At 43.5% G+C, this 13787-nt stretch overlaps 1 long non-coding RNA gene across 1 annotated transcript in view; it reads left to right on the top strand.

The window, feature by feature from the left end:
• Positions 1-13787, top strand: part of LOC115071718 — a 30343-nt gene that overhangs the window by 279 nt on the left and 16277 nt on the right. The gene's annotated exons all lie outside the window — the stretch shown is intronic.

Here is a 13787-nt window from a genome sequence, read left to right as displayed (position 1 = left end):
CAGCCAATCGCAGAGGCCGCCCCGCTCGGCGCCCGCCCGCGCCCGGCCCCCGCATCCTCGGGAGCCCGCGGCCCGCATCCTCCGCCGCGGTCCCCCGACCCTGGAGTCTGGCTTTGGGGTGAGGGGCTCGGTGGGCGCTCGGGAACGCTGACGTCGAAGGGTCCCCACCCCAGACGCCGCCTGGGGTCTCCGCCCACGGTCGGAGGAGGGCGGGGGGTCGGACACGTTTCCACCGGCGCCACAGACACCCTAACCCTGGGGCGGCGGGCGGAGACGCCGCGGGGACCCTCGGCTCCCTGGGAAAGTTCCAGCCCTTTCCGAACTCGGAAGGCGGCCTGAGGGACCAGATCTAATTCCAGAAGCGAAAGGGCAGGAAAGGAGGTTTGGAACTGACCTTCCGGCTGGAATGCAAAGATAAGGGTATTAGCCTTAAAAAATAAAATAAACAAAAATCCAGAGCCAGCCGCCAAAAAAAAAAAAAAAAAGTCCGGAGCCTTTTTTTTTTGGGGGGGGGGTATGTTGCACTGGCGGCCCCCAAGGGACAAGGATTAACCCAGGAGGGGTGGCTACCCAAACTGGTCCCTGGGAGACACAGTGGACTTTGGACTAGCAGGCAAGCTAGACGAGGCCGAGCAAAAATAAGGCTGAGCTTTTCGATTGAAAATCCATTTTTATTTAATTCCAAGATTTAACGATGGGATTTGACAGAGCCAAATCACCTATTTGGCCATTGAATCCGGATTAAAAGACGTAAATTACTGTACCCACAAAAGATGCTAACCACAACAGAAGGGCAGGGAACCCAATGAAACTGGGCGAATGGGGGCAGAGCACATGACTGGTAATAGTATTTTAAAATTAAAATGATTATAATGCAGCCACACACACCCCCCCAACACACACTGTATACCAGCAGCCTTGTTTAGTGAAAACTCATGAATGGATTGCCGGGGTGCATCCGGTGGACAGCCCTATTTGAGGTCTGAATCCGGAATAGCACTGGCCTATCAGGATGCTTTCCAGTGAGATCTATTTGATTCACTTTCACAAAAGATTGAACCTGACCACAAGCACACAGCCAAAATGCTTCAAGAATGCAGTCCTCACTTCCCAGGAGAAACGTGGAAGTTAAGAGTGTCTTCTCAAAACTCTTGGTCGCTAGGCCTTCCTTTTCACAACGTTGAATGGTAACAGGGAAATAGGATTAAAATTAGTCAAAGGGGTGCTTTTTGTCCCCTCTTCTGGTTTTAGGTTTTGTTGTTATTTGCTTTGGGTTTTTGTTTGTTTGTTTTGAGACAGTCTCCCTATAGCCCCAGCTGACCTGGATCTTGCTATGTAGACCAGGCTGACCTGGACCACACAGAGGTCCTCCTGCCTCTGCCTCCTGAGTGTTGATATTAAAGGCATGTCCTCAATGCCCGGCTAAAGGAATGTTTTTTAAATGACTAATAAATGACCGGATTTTGCAGCATTTTACTAACATCCTAAGGGAAAGAAACCATGAAAACAGATACAAATCTGTATTTAGTACAAAATGCTCTAAAATGGGTGTCTTTAAGAAAATGGAAAGCAGAGGGTCATGTTGTTATAGCTGGAGGCCTAATGTAGAGATATCATGCAGTAATTATGCATTATAAACAAACAGTTGCTTTTGAAATTCACAAAGTCTATTTGAACCTGATCTTTGGGTCCCCCACATTTGTCAAGGGAAAAGAGATGTGAAAGGGGTGGATTTACTGCCATGGAGGTGAGAACACTTAGAATAATGGTATAGAAAATGACCTTATTCTGTGGAAGTTAACAGTTTCATCTTTCAGACATGCTTCTAACCTTCTGCATCTTTTAACAGATCCTTCCATATTAGTCCATGTTCTGTTGCTATAGTAAGATACACGAAGCAGGCTATGTTTTAAGAAGAAATATATTGAGCTCACAGCTTTAGAGGTTGAATGCTCAAGATCCAGTCACCCCATCAGAGAGAGAGAGGGCAGGGGAGGGAGGGGGAGAGGGTTCACATAGTGGAACAGGAGGCCAGAGAGATTCAGGAGCCAGGCATGTTCTTTTTCTAACAACTAGCCCTGTGGTCCCTCAGAGACTACATTAATCCCTTCAACAGTGAGCACCCAGAAGTTAATGACCTTGCATAGACTCTACCTCTTCAAAGTTCCACCTCCCTAACAGCACCACACTAGTGACCAGACATGTGCCATTTAGTGACCAAGTGTCCACTACGTGAACTTTTGGGGGACACACTCAAACCATATCCAACCCATAGTACCCTCTTTGCACAATAAGGAAAATTCTAAAAGGGCAACAGTTTCATCTGCTGTGGTCACTACTTTCTGCTCAGCTCCCCAAACCCCGCTTGACACTTGGTTGGGATTCAATGCACTGTTGATGAATGAACCGACTGGTGGAGGACCTGTTTCAGATGTTGAGGTCTCCACCTCTTGTCCTTTACATGTCACGAAGCTTGTCTAAAAGATGGAGTAAGAGGGCAGAGGAGCTCTACAAACAGCGTTTGCGTCCTGGATCCAGGCATGCCTGAAAGCCACATCACGCTTTTGTTTCCTTTTTAATTCCATTCTTGACTCCCCACCCCCTTCTTTTTGCTTAAATTATTCTGAGTTGGCTTATGTCACTTGTGACTGACAGCCCTAATACATACAGTGAATTTGTTATATGCGTTATCTGTATATTTTTAAATCTCAGACTCTGCACTCTGTGTTTTACATATGTTATTTTACTTACTGTTTACCACAGTCCAATAACCCAGATGGTAAACAACTGTGTTCCAGATTGTTTGAAGATGGAATTCGTTGAAATTATCTTGGGGTTCCACTTGAAGGATTTAAATTGAACAGAACAGAGAAGTTTCTCCTTCCAGCTTGGAATGACTACCAAGACAGATGGCTGAGTGCCTTCTCAGGAGTTTAAAATAGACAGATGGCTATTCCTCTGGTCTCTTCCTTGTGGTATTATCTACTGGTATTTTTGACCATTTGATAATGACTCCAGTAGATAGGAGGAAGTGGCTCGACACGTGACAAGGTTTTGAATCTAGTGTGCTAGATGACTCCATGACACGTGGTCATGGAGTAAGTTCCTGAGTCTAGACTCAGTGACTGAAGTGAAATCTCAGAGTTCGTCTAGTGCTGTGGTTTTCCATTCTCTGGCTATATTGGAAGAACTAGAGCTAAAAGTCAAGAAATGGCTACAACACTAGTGTATTAGTTTCTCTAGAGGAAGAGAACCAGTAGATTGGATATATATTAAAAGGGGATTTATTAGATTGGCTTAGATGATACCATCCAGGTACTCCAACAATAACTGCAATGGCTGTCTTTACCCTGGGGAGGCTGAGAACCTGGCAGCTCCCATTCCACAAGGCTGGATGTCTCACAAGTCCCATCCTGGTGCTGAAGGCCTGGAGGATTCCTAGAGAGCCACTGGGTGGTGGAGCTACTGAAGGAATGCAACTTCAGCAGTGGCAGTGATAGAGTAGATGACCCTGCCTGTGAGCCTGAAGGCAAGCAGGCAAAAAGCAACCTTTTTTCCTTGGACCCCCTTTTACCCGAGCTGCCACCAGGAGGTGCCACCCACACTTAGAGGGGGTCTTCCCACTTCAAATAACCTGATCAAGAAAATCCCTCACAGGTGTGCCCAGTGGCTTGCCCCCCCACTTTTAGCTGATTTCAGATCCACTCAGGTTGACAACCAAGATTAGTCATCACAACTACTGTGATGATTTGGAATAATTTTTACCAATAATTAACATTTAGTAAGACTTTCTATCCTGGGCAAGGCTTTCACATACTTTATCTCATTTGATTCTAGCGAATGTCCTGTGATCCAGTGTAATTTGAACCTTGGCATATATTTGTGGCAGCCTTTGTGTGTATGTGTGTGTATATACTCACAGCCCCAGGGCCACTATGGTATTCTTTAGAAGTGAAATGGTGTTGTGGCCTCTCTTCTTCTGCTTCCTCTGGAGAGCACTTGTAATAGACAGGGAAAAGAGGTACTCTTGAGAGAAAGGTTCCCATCAAGTGTGGGTAACTCAGGAGTTAGGGTGCTGGACAAGTGTCACATAAAACTTCACATGAGTTGGTGGCTCTCTTCCAGTCCTTGTCTCACAAACTTAAAGGATGAAATTCACAGAGAGCAAGCGGGATGAGTTTAAAAGGAGGGTTTTTATTTTTCTAGAGATCACAAAGAAGAGAGAGTAACACTTTGTTCAGGAAAGCAGAACTTCAGAAAGCAAGCAGAGCTCTGAGGGGATCCCAAAGATGGGGAAGCTCATCGAGCTGCTTGCCTGGGGGCTTTTTATAGACTTATGGCAGAAATTGGACAAAGACTGATGTCATGTCTTTTGAGATTGGTTGACTCTCAGAACATATCTGAAGACGAGCCAATGGAGGGCCCGCGCTATTCGTGTCCCCTGGCCCAACCAGGGAGATGATCACAGACTCTGCTGTTCACACTGTTTGCTCAATTAGGGGCCTGGACACGCTTTGAAGCCCTCTTCATCTCTGCCGTGCTTGCTAACTTTTGGCCTTGACTGTTGGCGGTTTGCCCTGGCTGGAGTTGCTGTTGCCTGCCTTGCAGGTGTTGCTGGTCTGAGACCCTGATGGGGTCTGCTAGCTGTTAATCAGACCGTGCTCTCTTTGTTCTCACGCTTACGTGACCAGCTTGTGGTTTTACTGTAGAGCTAATTCCTGTCACAACTCTATGGATGTAGCTGCAATTTTCCTTGGTTAACTTGTATCTAGCTCCCTATCTGAGGGGTCCAGAATAGGTGGAGGCTTTTTAGAAATCATTTTAACCCATATTAAGACCGCTACAGTTAGCTGCATTGGAAGCAAGGATATGTAAAAGGCAAGAGTGCCTTGAGTACATTCCTCAAGGAAGCTGGGCTTGAGGAGCCAGTCACCTGCTGGTACTGGCCAGCTTGGTTAGCTCATACCTGTAACATTCCTTTTAGCCCTGACCTCTCCTTTTACCCATAACAATAGGGTTTTTACAATAACTCAAGTGTTGGCTCACAGGAAATGCGTAGCTTTGCCCCCCAAGTCCAGAAGTGCATCCAACTTCAGCAGGCTCTTCTTGTGTTGGCCGGCCTCCTGGTTTGTGTAAGCTGCCTAAGGTGTGTTACGCAAGCAGCTCTCTCTCACCCTGTCCCATATCTCTCACTCTTAGAGATGGGTTTTCAGGGAAGACTCAGGCTGTGGCTCTGGGTGATGCTTTCTGAATTCCGGGAGGCTCATGGACTTGTGGCTTGTGTTTCTGGAAGCCCCCACTACTTGACTGGAAGTGGTACGGGGCTGCATGCCCACTCCAGGGAGAGCACACAGCAGAACAGTTCTTAAGCAATCCCCACTCAACTGTCTGCATTTTATGCTAGGTTTTAAATAATCAACTGAGATAAAACTTACACCTAAAATTCACCGTTTTAAACATTTAAGTACATAGTAGACTGTACTAAACTGTACGTTAGCATTTTAGTGTGCTCACGGTGGTATGCAGCTGTCACTACCTTATTGGATAAGCGGTCACAACTGCTCCTTTTGTGTGTTTTGAATGTTAAATATTCCCCCCATAGGTTCATGTTTGAACCCTTGGTCTCCTGCACGGGGAAGGCCTTAGGTGAGAGCTCACTGGGCAGGCCCTGAGGTTTTCTAGCCTAGCCCCATTTCCTGTGACCAGCCGCCTCATACTCCTGCTATCAGGCCACCCACACCGTGATGGGCTGTTTTCCCTTGAACTGTAAGCCCAAATAAATCCTCCCTAAAGTTGTATCCTGCCAGGTATTTGACTACAATAAGAAAAGTAATATCTTTCCCAGCCCTTGAAAGTACAGACCTACTTTCTGTCTCTGTGAATTTGCCTCTTCTGGTCAGTTGCCATTCACTGCCCTCTGCAGAGTTTGCATAGAGTTGGAATCATCTAGATGAAATCCATGCATAGTTGGCCTAGTTGCACTTGAACTTAGGGGAGGGGACAAAGTCCCATTTGCTTAGAGTCTCCAATTATAAAAGTATTAGACCACTGTGTGATTACAGAAATATACTAGTATTGCCAGGAGAGGAATCTAAGATCAAGTCTTGAGCGAAATTCCTTTAACTTACCCTAAATTCCCAAGTGTTGGCTGAGCATATGACAAGTGATATCTTCTAAAGTCATTTCCAACTTCAAACCTGATTTTGGGGGATGACTGTGTCCTCTGTTACCCAAGCCAAGGCCACTGGCTGCAAACAGCAGGGGATAGCCAGTTAGAACAGATCAGGGTGTCTTTTTTCCTGCGGGTCAGTTACTGTTGCACTGAACACATAGCCTGCTCTTTTTCTGCGGTAGGTGATGTCTGTCTCTTGCAGCTTCAACAAAAATAATTTAAGGCAAGCTCTGCAGTTGACAGATTACTATATCAAGCATTTGGTTATTTATTATTATTTATTTGGTGGGGTTTTTTGTTTGTTTGTTTTTGTCTTTTTGAGACAGGGTCTCTCTATAGTCCCAGCTGACCTAGAAGTCAGTATATCAACCAGGTTGGCTTTGAATTCACAGAGATCCACCTGCCGCTGCCTCCTGAGTGCTGGGATTAAAGGTGTGTGCCACTGTGCCTGACCTTAGTTGGGATTTTTTTTTTTTTTAATGTATGAGTGCATTGACTGCATGTGTGTAAGTGCACCTGTGTTGTGCAATGCCCTCAAAAGTCGGAAGATATTGGATTCCTCTGAAACTAGAATTGAGGCCGGTTATTAGCTGCCATGTGAGTGCTGGGAATCGAACCCAAGTCCTCTGCAAGAATAGCATAATCACTGAGCCAGTGCTTGAGCCTGTTGGGATTTTTTGAAACAGGTTTTGGTATATAGCTCAGACTGGTCTGGACCTCATTATGTAGCCCATGCTGGCCTCAAACTCCAGATCCTCCTGCCTTAGCCTTCTGTGTGCTGGGTGTACAGGCGTGTGCCAGCAAACGTGCCTTAAGAATTGAGTTATGACTGGCTATCACATGTTCATTGTAGCATCATTTCTAACCAGAAAAGGCCATACTCTTAACACACGTCAGGGATATTAGTAAACAAATTAGTGTACATGTATCTGGTGTCACACTACATTGCCCAGTTTCTTGAAATACAGGATGGGACCCCACTTGGGGTTGTGTAACTGAATGTCAGGATTGATAGATATAGATATAGATAGATAGTATATATATATATATATATATATATATATATATATAATATATTGTATAGATGCAATAGTAAAAATTTCTAAACATGCAACAACAAAAGTTAATTCATAATCAACCTGTGATGAAGCCGAGGTGTTCCTGACAGAACTCCTTGTGTGGCAGCACACAGCTTCACTGCAGCCTTGGTTCCCAATACAACATGCACACTTGGTGCTGTGCGTGCCATCACTCCACGCAGCACCAACAAATGCTTTCTCAAACACCTCAACTCCTATTCAGCCCTCCTGTGTGCTATGAATTGCAGTGTTTTTTACATACACCATTTTCTGCTCTTGCAGAAACATGATGGTTTAATTATGCAAAACAAAAACCTTAATATTTTCTACCATCATTCCTCAGCTTGTAAATACAGAATTGCCATGTTTGAATTACATATATTAGGCAAAGAGGTTATCAGCATTGGTGATTATAAAATCAAAATATCAGTCAACTCTGAAAAACATTAAGGATGCTCTGTGCCCTTCACCAAGTATTTTCCAAGATTTAATTCTTTTTTGAAGATTTATTATTTTTAAAATTGTGTGTGTGTGTGTGTGTGTGTGTGTGTGTGTATGTGTGTGTGTGTATACGCTTACAGGTACCCTTGAAGGCCATAAGAGGGCATTAGATCACCTGGAATTGGAATTACAAGTGGTTGTGGTCCCTCTAACATGGGTACTGGGAACCAAACTCAGATCCTCTTAAAGAGCAGTATAAGCTCTTAACCAGTGAGCCATCTCTTCAGCCCCAAGACTTAATTCTTTATGTAAAAATAAACAAGCACATTCATCTGATTAGTATGCACATTTCCTTTCATCTCCAATAAGTAATAAAATTATATATACCAGAAATTGTCTTAAAATAAATTCTTTATTCCAGTAAATGTTTAATTTGTGTACCTATATATCTGGGATCTCACTAAATTCTATGGGGTAAATAAAGGTCATGAGTGGGAAAGTTTAAGAAGTCCTATAATATCACTATTTAAAATAACATGAAAGGGCAATATTTGGTGACAGCCAAAATTAGAAAATGGTACAATTCTGATTTTTATGAGAAATATATATATGTTTTATATTATCATACACTATATGAAAGAGTTGTGTTCCTATATCACCAGTGGTTTTTAAAATATTTATTCTCTTTCCTTATCTGTATATCCTATTCTGCAATATTTTTATGGTAAAAATACGATGTAAAGTTCCAGTTGGTCAGCATCACTGCCGTGTTGCTGCCTAGTCCCTACTCCTTTTTAATAATTGCCTGCTGCAGTATCAGAGGATCGACCATCTCTATTCAGGCAGGAAGGGACATAGCCTCTGTTTGGGGAACAGTTGCTGTCCCACCTTGGCACTGCAGTTTTTTATTTGGCAAATATTTACTAAGTACCTGTGGTGTGCCAGGCACTGTTAGTGTGAGGATCATTGTGATGCATAAATGCGCTGAGAGACACTCCAGTGTGACTAAAATGAGGCTCAATAGAGACAGTTCCTACTGGTCATTAGTCAACAGTCCCAGGTTTGGGACGCAACATCCTTTGTTGAAATTCACTAGTAACAGCTCTGAATCCTCTCCAAAGGCATGTCTGTAGCCAGCCTTTTTGAAGGCCACGTGCTTCCCTGGCCTGTATCACCATTTGTTCTTTGATGAGAAACTTTAATAATGATGATAATAATAAATTAATCAATAATTAAAGTCCTTTTACCTAATCTAAAACTGCTGTGTGCTTATTGTAGAAAAATTGGAAGATAGTGAAAAAATAGATTCAGAGAATGTCATTCATAATCTCACTGGAAAACTAGAATTTCCATTCAAAAAAAGAAATCCACTGAAGTGAGAAACTAGAAAAGTTTTCCTTTGTCACATTATGTAATGGTAGAAACAACTAGACCTCCTCTTCCTCCTCCCCCTCCTCCTCATCCTCCTGCTCCTCCTCCTGTTCATCATCCTCCTCTTCCTCCTCCCCCATCCTCCTGCTCCTCCTCTTATTCATCCTCCTCCTCTTCCTCCTCCTCTCCACCTCTTCCCCCCCTTCTTTTGTTGCTTTATAACCCAGACTAACCTAAACTGGCGATCCCTTGGCCTCTGCCTTCCAAATGCTAGAATTATCTGCGTGTATTACTATGGCCTTTTCTTTAGTAGTCCAAAATTCTCAGCCTTAAGGGTGAAATGCACAAATCAGAATTTGCCTCTAAAACCTCAAAATGGGGTAGGGGAGATGGTTCTATGGGTCAGGTGTCTACCGCTAAAGCATGGAGACCTGAAATCGTATCGCCATTACCCCCACAAAAAGTTAGATGCAAGTGTCTGTAATCCCAGCACGAGGGGACAGAGATGGGCAGATCTCAGGAGCTCACAGGTCAGCTAGTCCCGGTGAAACTGTGAGCTCTAGGTTCGGTGAGCGACTGTCCAAAAAATAAGGTGGAGAGTGATAGGCAAGACCTCCCAGCATCAACCTCTGGTCTCCATACAAGCATGCATGGGTTAGCACACTTACAAATACACTTGTACACACACACACACACACACACACACACACACACACAATTTAAAACTCAGTGTGCTGAAACCTTGAACCTAAATATTATGATTACCTCTTATGATTTGGAACATAAATGGTTGGGAGTCTAATTTTCATTATTCTCATTACTAGCCTGAAGGGATCATCTAATTGAATTCCTAAATACTATTATAACCTCAAAACTGGAGTTACCTTTTTCTCTCTCTGATAAATGCAGATAACATTTAACAACCTCAGTTTCAAGAACTATCTGAAACATTCAGTCTCCTGTTCTGTGTCCTTTAAGAACTGATTTTCTGCAGCATTAATTAATTTATCATAGGCAGATGTGATTATTCAAAGTAAGATCTAATTTGAAGTAATCATCATTTATCGGCTAACATTGACACAAAGTGAAATAAGATGAAATTGCGAGAGAAAAAGAATAAACTCTCCATTATGCAGCCAGCACTCCCACAAATGCTTTCAACAAACATGGGCTTCTGTGGTCGATGCTTCATGGGTCGTTTGCTTCGGTGGAACTCTGCCCTTTCCATTTGTGATGGGGAAAGGTAACATCATGATAATGCAGGAGGAGTTCTGGAAAGATCAGAGAAGGAGGTCATAATAATTGCACAGTCGTGATAATAATTTCATCCACACAGTGCACTGTGCCTCTCATTTAATTCTGAGGACCTACAAGGAGCCTGTTAACACTCCTGTTTCCTAATGAGAGCCACGGGCTTTAGTTGGTGTAACTGGCCCAAGATTAGAAGTTGAGCCAGATCTCTTCCCATGGTCTTTCTTACACAAGTTTCCTGCTTAACCATTAGCTCTAATGCTCCCCATTTAGGGAGTAGCAGGGCCAGCCATAATTTAAATTCCATTCAGCAAATATTGTTAGTTTTGGCCACACTCCCAGAGCTATAACATGGCTGCTCTCCTCTAGGAATTTGTAGTATTAGAAATAAACATGGATCTGAAGGAGTATAGAATGCAGTTCCAAGCTGGAGATGACCAAGAGCAGAAATACTTGAGACAGAACACTGCAGTGCTTGCAGAACTGAGTCCTTACTCATTTTGTTGACAAAATATCTGACTCAACAAAGTGAATTGTAGATAAATGAAAATGTAATTCGGGAGAAACTATTAAATAGTCAGAGATGGAAACTGATCTCAGAATTGTGCAATGATACTGAGGCACAGGGATGCATGTCTGTAGTCCCAGTCCTTGGAAGGTAGAGACAAGAGGATCAGGAGTTCAAGGCCAGCCCCAGCTATGTATCAAGTATGAGTCCAGCCTGGGCTACAGGAGACCGATCCTCAAAAACAAACAACAAAGAAATTAAGCAATGATAACATAAACCCAGTGATTCGTCTTCCCCATTGAAGCAATAAAGAATTATTAATGAAGGTGCCTGGCGTGCACCAGGGTCTGAAAACACCCCATAATTAAATGCCAAATGACAATGTATCAAAATATGGTGATATGGTAAAATGGAGCATTGAATGAAGAATTAAATCTGTGAATTTTGGTCCCAGACATTCTGTTCCTTAGCTGTGTGATCTTAAGTAACTCAACCTTTCAGATCCTCACCTTCTCTGTTTGTTTAATAAAATGGAGACTCCCTTTGATTGCACAGTTCCCTCAGATGAGACAGGTGGGCAAGGTTTTAGAAATTATAAAGCTGTAAAAGAGTATTGTTGTCTTATTGCCCTTGGCCTTGGCCGTGGTCTGATACAGCACAGATGTTTAATAAATGTTGGTTGAACCTGATGGCTAGGTTTATGTACAAAACAAACAGAGCTGGGGAAATGTCTCACCACAGTATGTTTATGCCAATTATGTGGCTCCCCGGAGCCCTACTGTGCCAGAGTACAGCCAGTCCACATTTGCTTCCTCTCTACTGCTACAGATGACAGACTGCTGGTGTGCACACCTGGGCTTCTCGAAGCCCTTGGGGACATGAAGATGCCCGATAAGGTGACATCTTCTGTGGAAGCCTTTAGGAGTGAATATGGGCTGTCTCGGTAGTCAATGGAGAATACTCAAAGGATATTATAGAAAACAAAACAGAACCAAAACACAGTAACCACTCTCTGCAGAGAGCAGTTTTGACATGCTGCACCTTGCCTCTTGCACTGTGGTAGACAAACATGGTACGAGAGCTGTGTAGGTTTCCATGACAGCTTCTGCGCAGAAGCAGCTGGGTGCAAATCTGAGTAGGTTGCCAGTCTGCACTTTACAGAACCAGCATGGTGATGAGGCGTGCTTACTGTGGTCGGTGTCCACATTCCTCTCAACGTAGAATCCTCCATTTGCCCGATTATATTTATTAAAATGCTTGGACACCTGAATTTTTCTATTCCAAATTCCTTTTACTGGGGAAGTCAAGGAGAACTTGGCTCTTTGGCTCTGTTTTTAGAAGCAGAATATCCACTGAGTCGCTGAGTGATAAAATGTTTGCCCGTTTGTTTGCAGGGTGGTCCTGGGAAAAGCTGGATGGTGGCTTTCCAGGTGGGGTCACCTCAAGAGTATCAGCGTTGTGTCTCCTGGTACATCCAGACGTTTGATATTTAGGGTATCTTTCATACTTGGAGAATGACTTAAAATATAAACCAAAAGACTGTCCACCTATCACTTTAAAGCAAAGCAAGAGCCCAGTGGATCAGAACTTGATGTTGGCTCATCATATTCTCTACCTGAAAGAAAGTCTTGAGCAGCCAAAGATAGAGACACAAATGTGTTTGGTGACTGTGAAATAATAGTAAAGCATAGTATTTGATAAGCTTAATATTTAGTGGTGTCAAGCTAATCTAATCTTATGACTGTGATCTGGACTACAGATTGACTGCCCTCCCAGCACAGAAAACATGAAACAGTTCATCAGTGAAATCTTTTGTTTGGTTGTTATTTTGAGACAGTCTGGCCTCACTCATGTGAGCCTCCAGCCTCATCCTGTGCACTGAGGATTATAGACACACACATAGAGTGTCTGTCTGTTTGTCTCTCTCTCTCTTTCTCTCCTAGCTTTCAGTGATTAAAAAAAATTGGGGGTAGGGTTGTATATGTCCCATGCTGACTTTGAATTTACTGGCCTTGAACTATCTATGTAGCCAAGGATGACCTTGAGCTTTTGATTCTCCTACTTATATTTCTCCAGTGCTGAGGTTACAGGAGTAGGCAGCACACCCCATTTATGCAGAGCTTCATGCTACATCCCCAGTCCCAGCGAACTTTTTTTTTTCTTTTAGTCATTTTGAGATGGTCTCCCTGTAGCCCCAGCTGGCCTGGAACTCAGTATGTAGACCAGGCTAGCCTCAAAATCACAGCGATCTGCCTGCCTCTCCCACCAGAGTGCTGGATTAAAGGCATGTGCCACCACACCCGGCCCAGTGAACTCTTAATACACAAGAAATTCAGTGGCATCCAATTCTGCCCAGTGAAAACATTGCTGTTCCTTTTGAAGCTGATCTCCCCTCTTTTCCTTTATAATACGTTAATAGAGTAGGGAGGCGGAACACAAACAGAAGAAAGGTATCATGATGATCAGAAGAGAGGCAGCTAGACCAAGGACATAGAATCCATGCCAGAAAAGCATTGTCAGAACGCTGAGGAGTTGTCTGGAGAGAGAAGAAAGGCTCAGAAATAAGTCGGGAGAAGCAGGCATTTTGAAGATTCTCAATAAAATATAAATATGTACATTTAAAACTGCATTCTGTCTAAAATAGTTCGATGGGATAAAGGTTGCAGCAAGGTTAGCCATGAGATGAGAATCGTGCACAGAAGAGGGTTAGCAGACCAGCAGCATGTGCTTGCAGTCCTCAGCCATCGATTAACAGAACTTTTACCAGCATGAAAGTCTCCTGTGCTCTCTTCCAGCCACTAACCTTCCAGGGGCAACCAGTCTCTAGACTTGTCACAACACAGATCGTCTTTGTACTTTCTGTAAACGGAGTCTGTATTCTTTTGGTCTGGCTTTGGTTTGTTACTAAACTCGTTTGAGGAATTCATCTGTAGTTTTGGTTTCATGCACAGATGTAACTATGCCA

Source organism: Nannospalax galili, unplaced genomic scaffold (assembly GCF_000622305.1).
Source record: "Nannospalax galili isolate Female #2095 unplaced genomic scaffold, S.galili_v1.0 scaffold841, whole genome shotgun sequence".
Classification (NCBI taxonomy): Eukaryota; Metazoa; Chordata; class Mammalia; order Rodentia; family Spalacidae; genus Nannospalax; species Nannospalax galili.
Note: the sequence above shows the minus strand (reverse complement) of the source record. Positions and strands in the feature narration are given on the sequence as shown.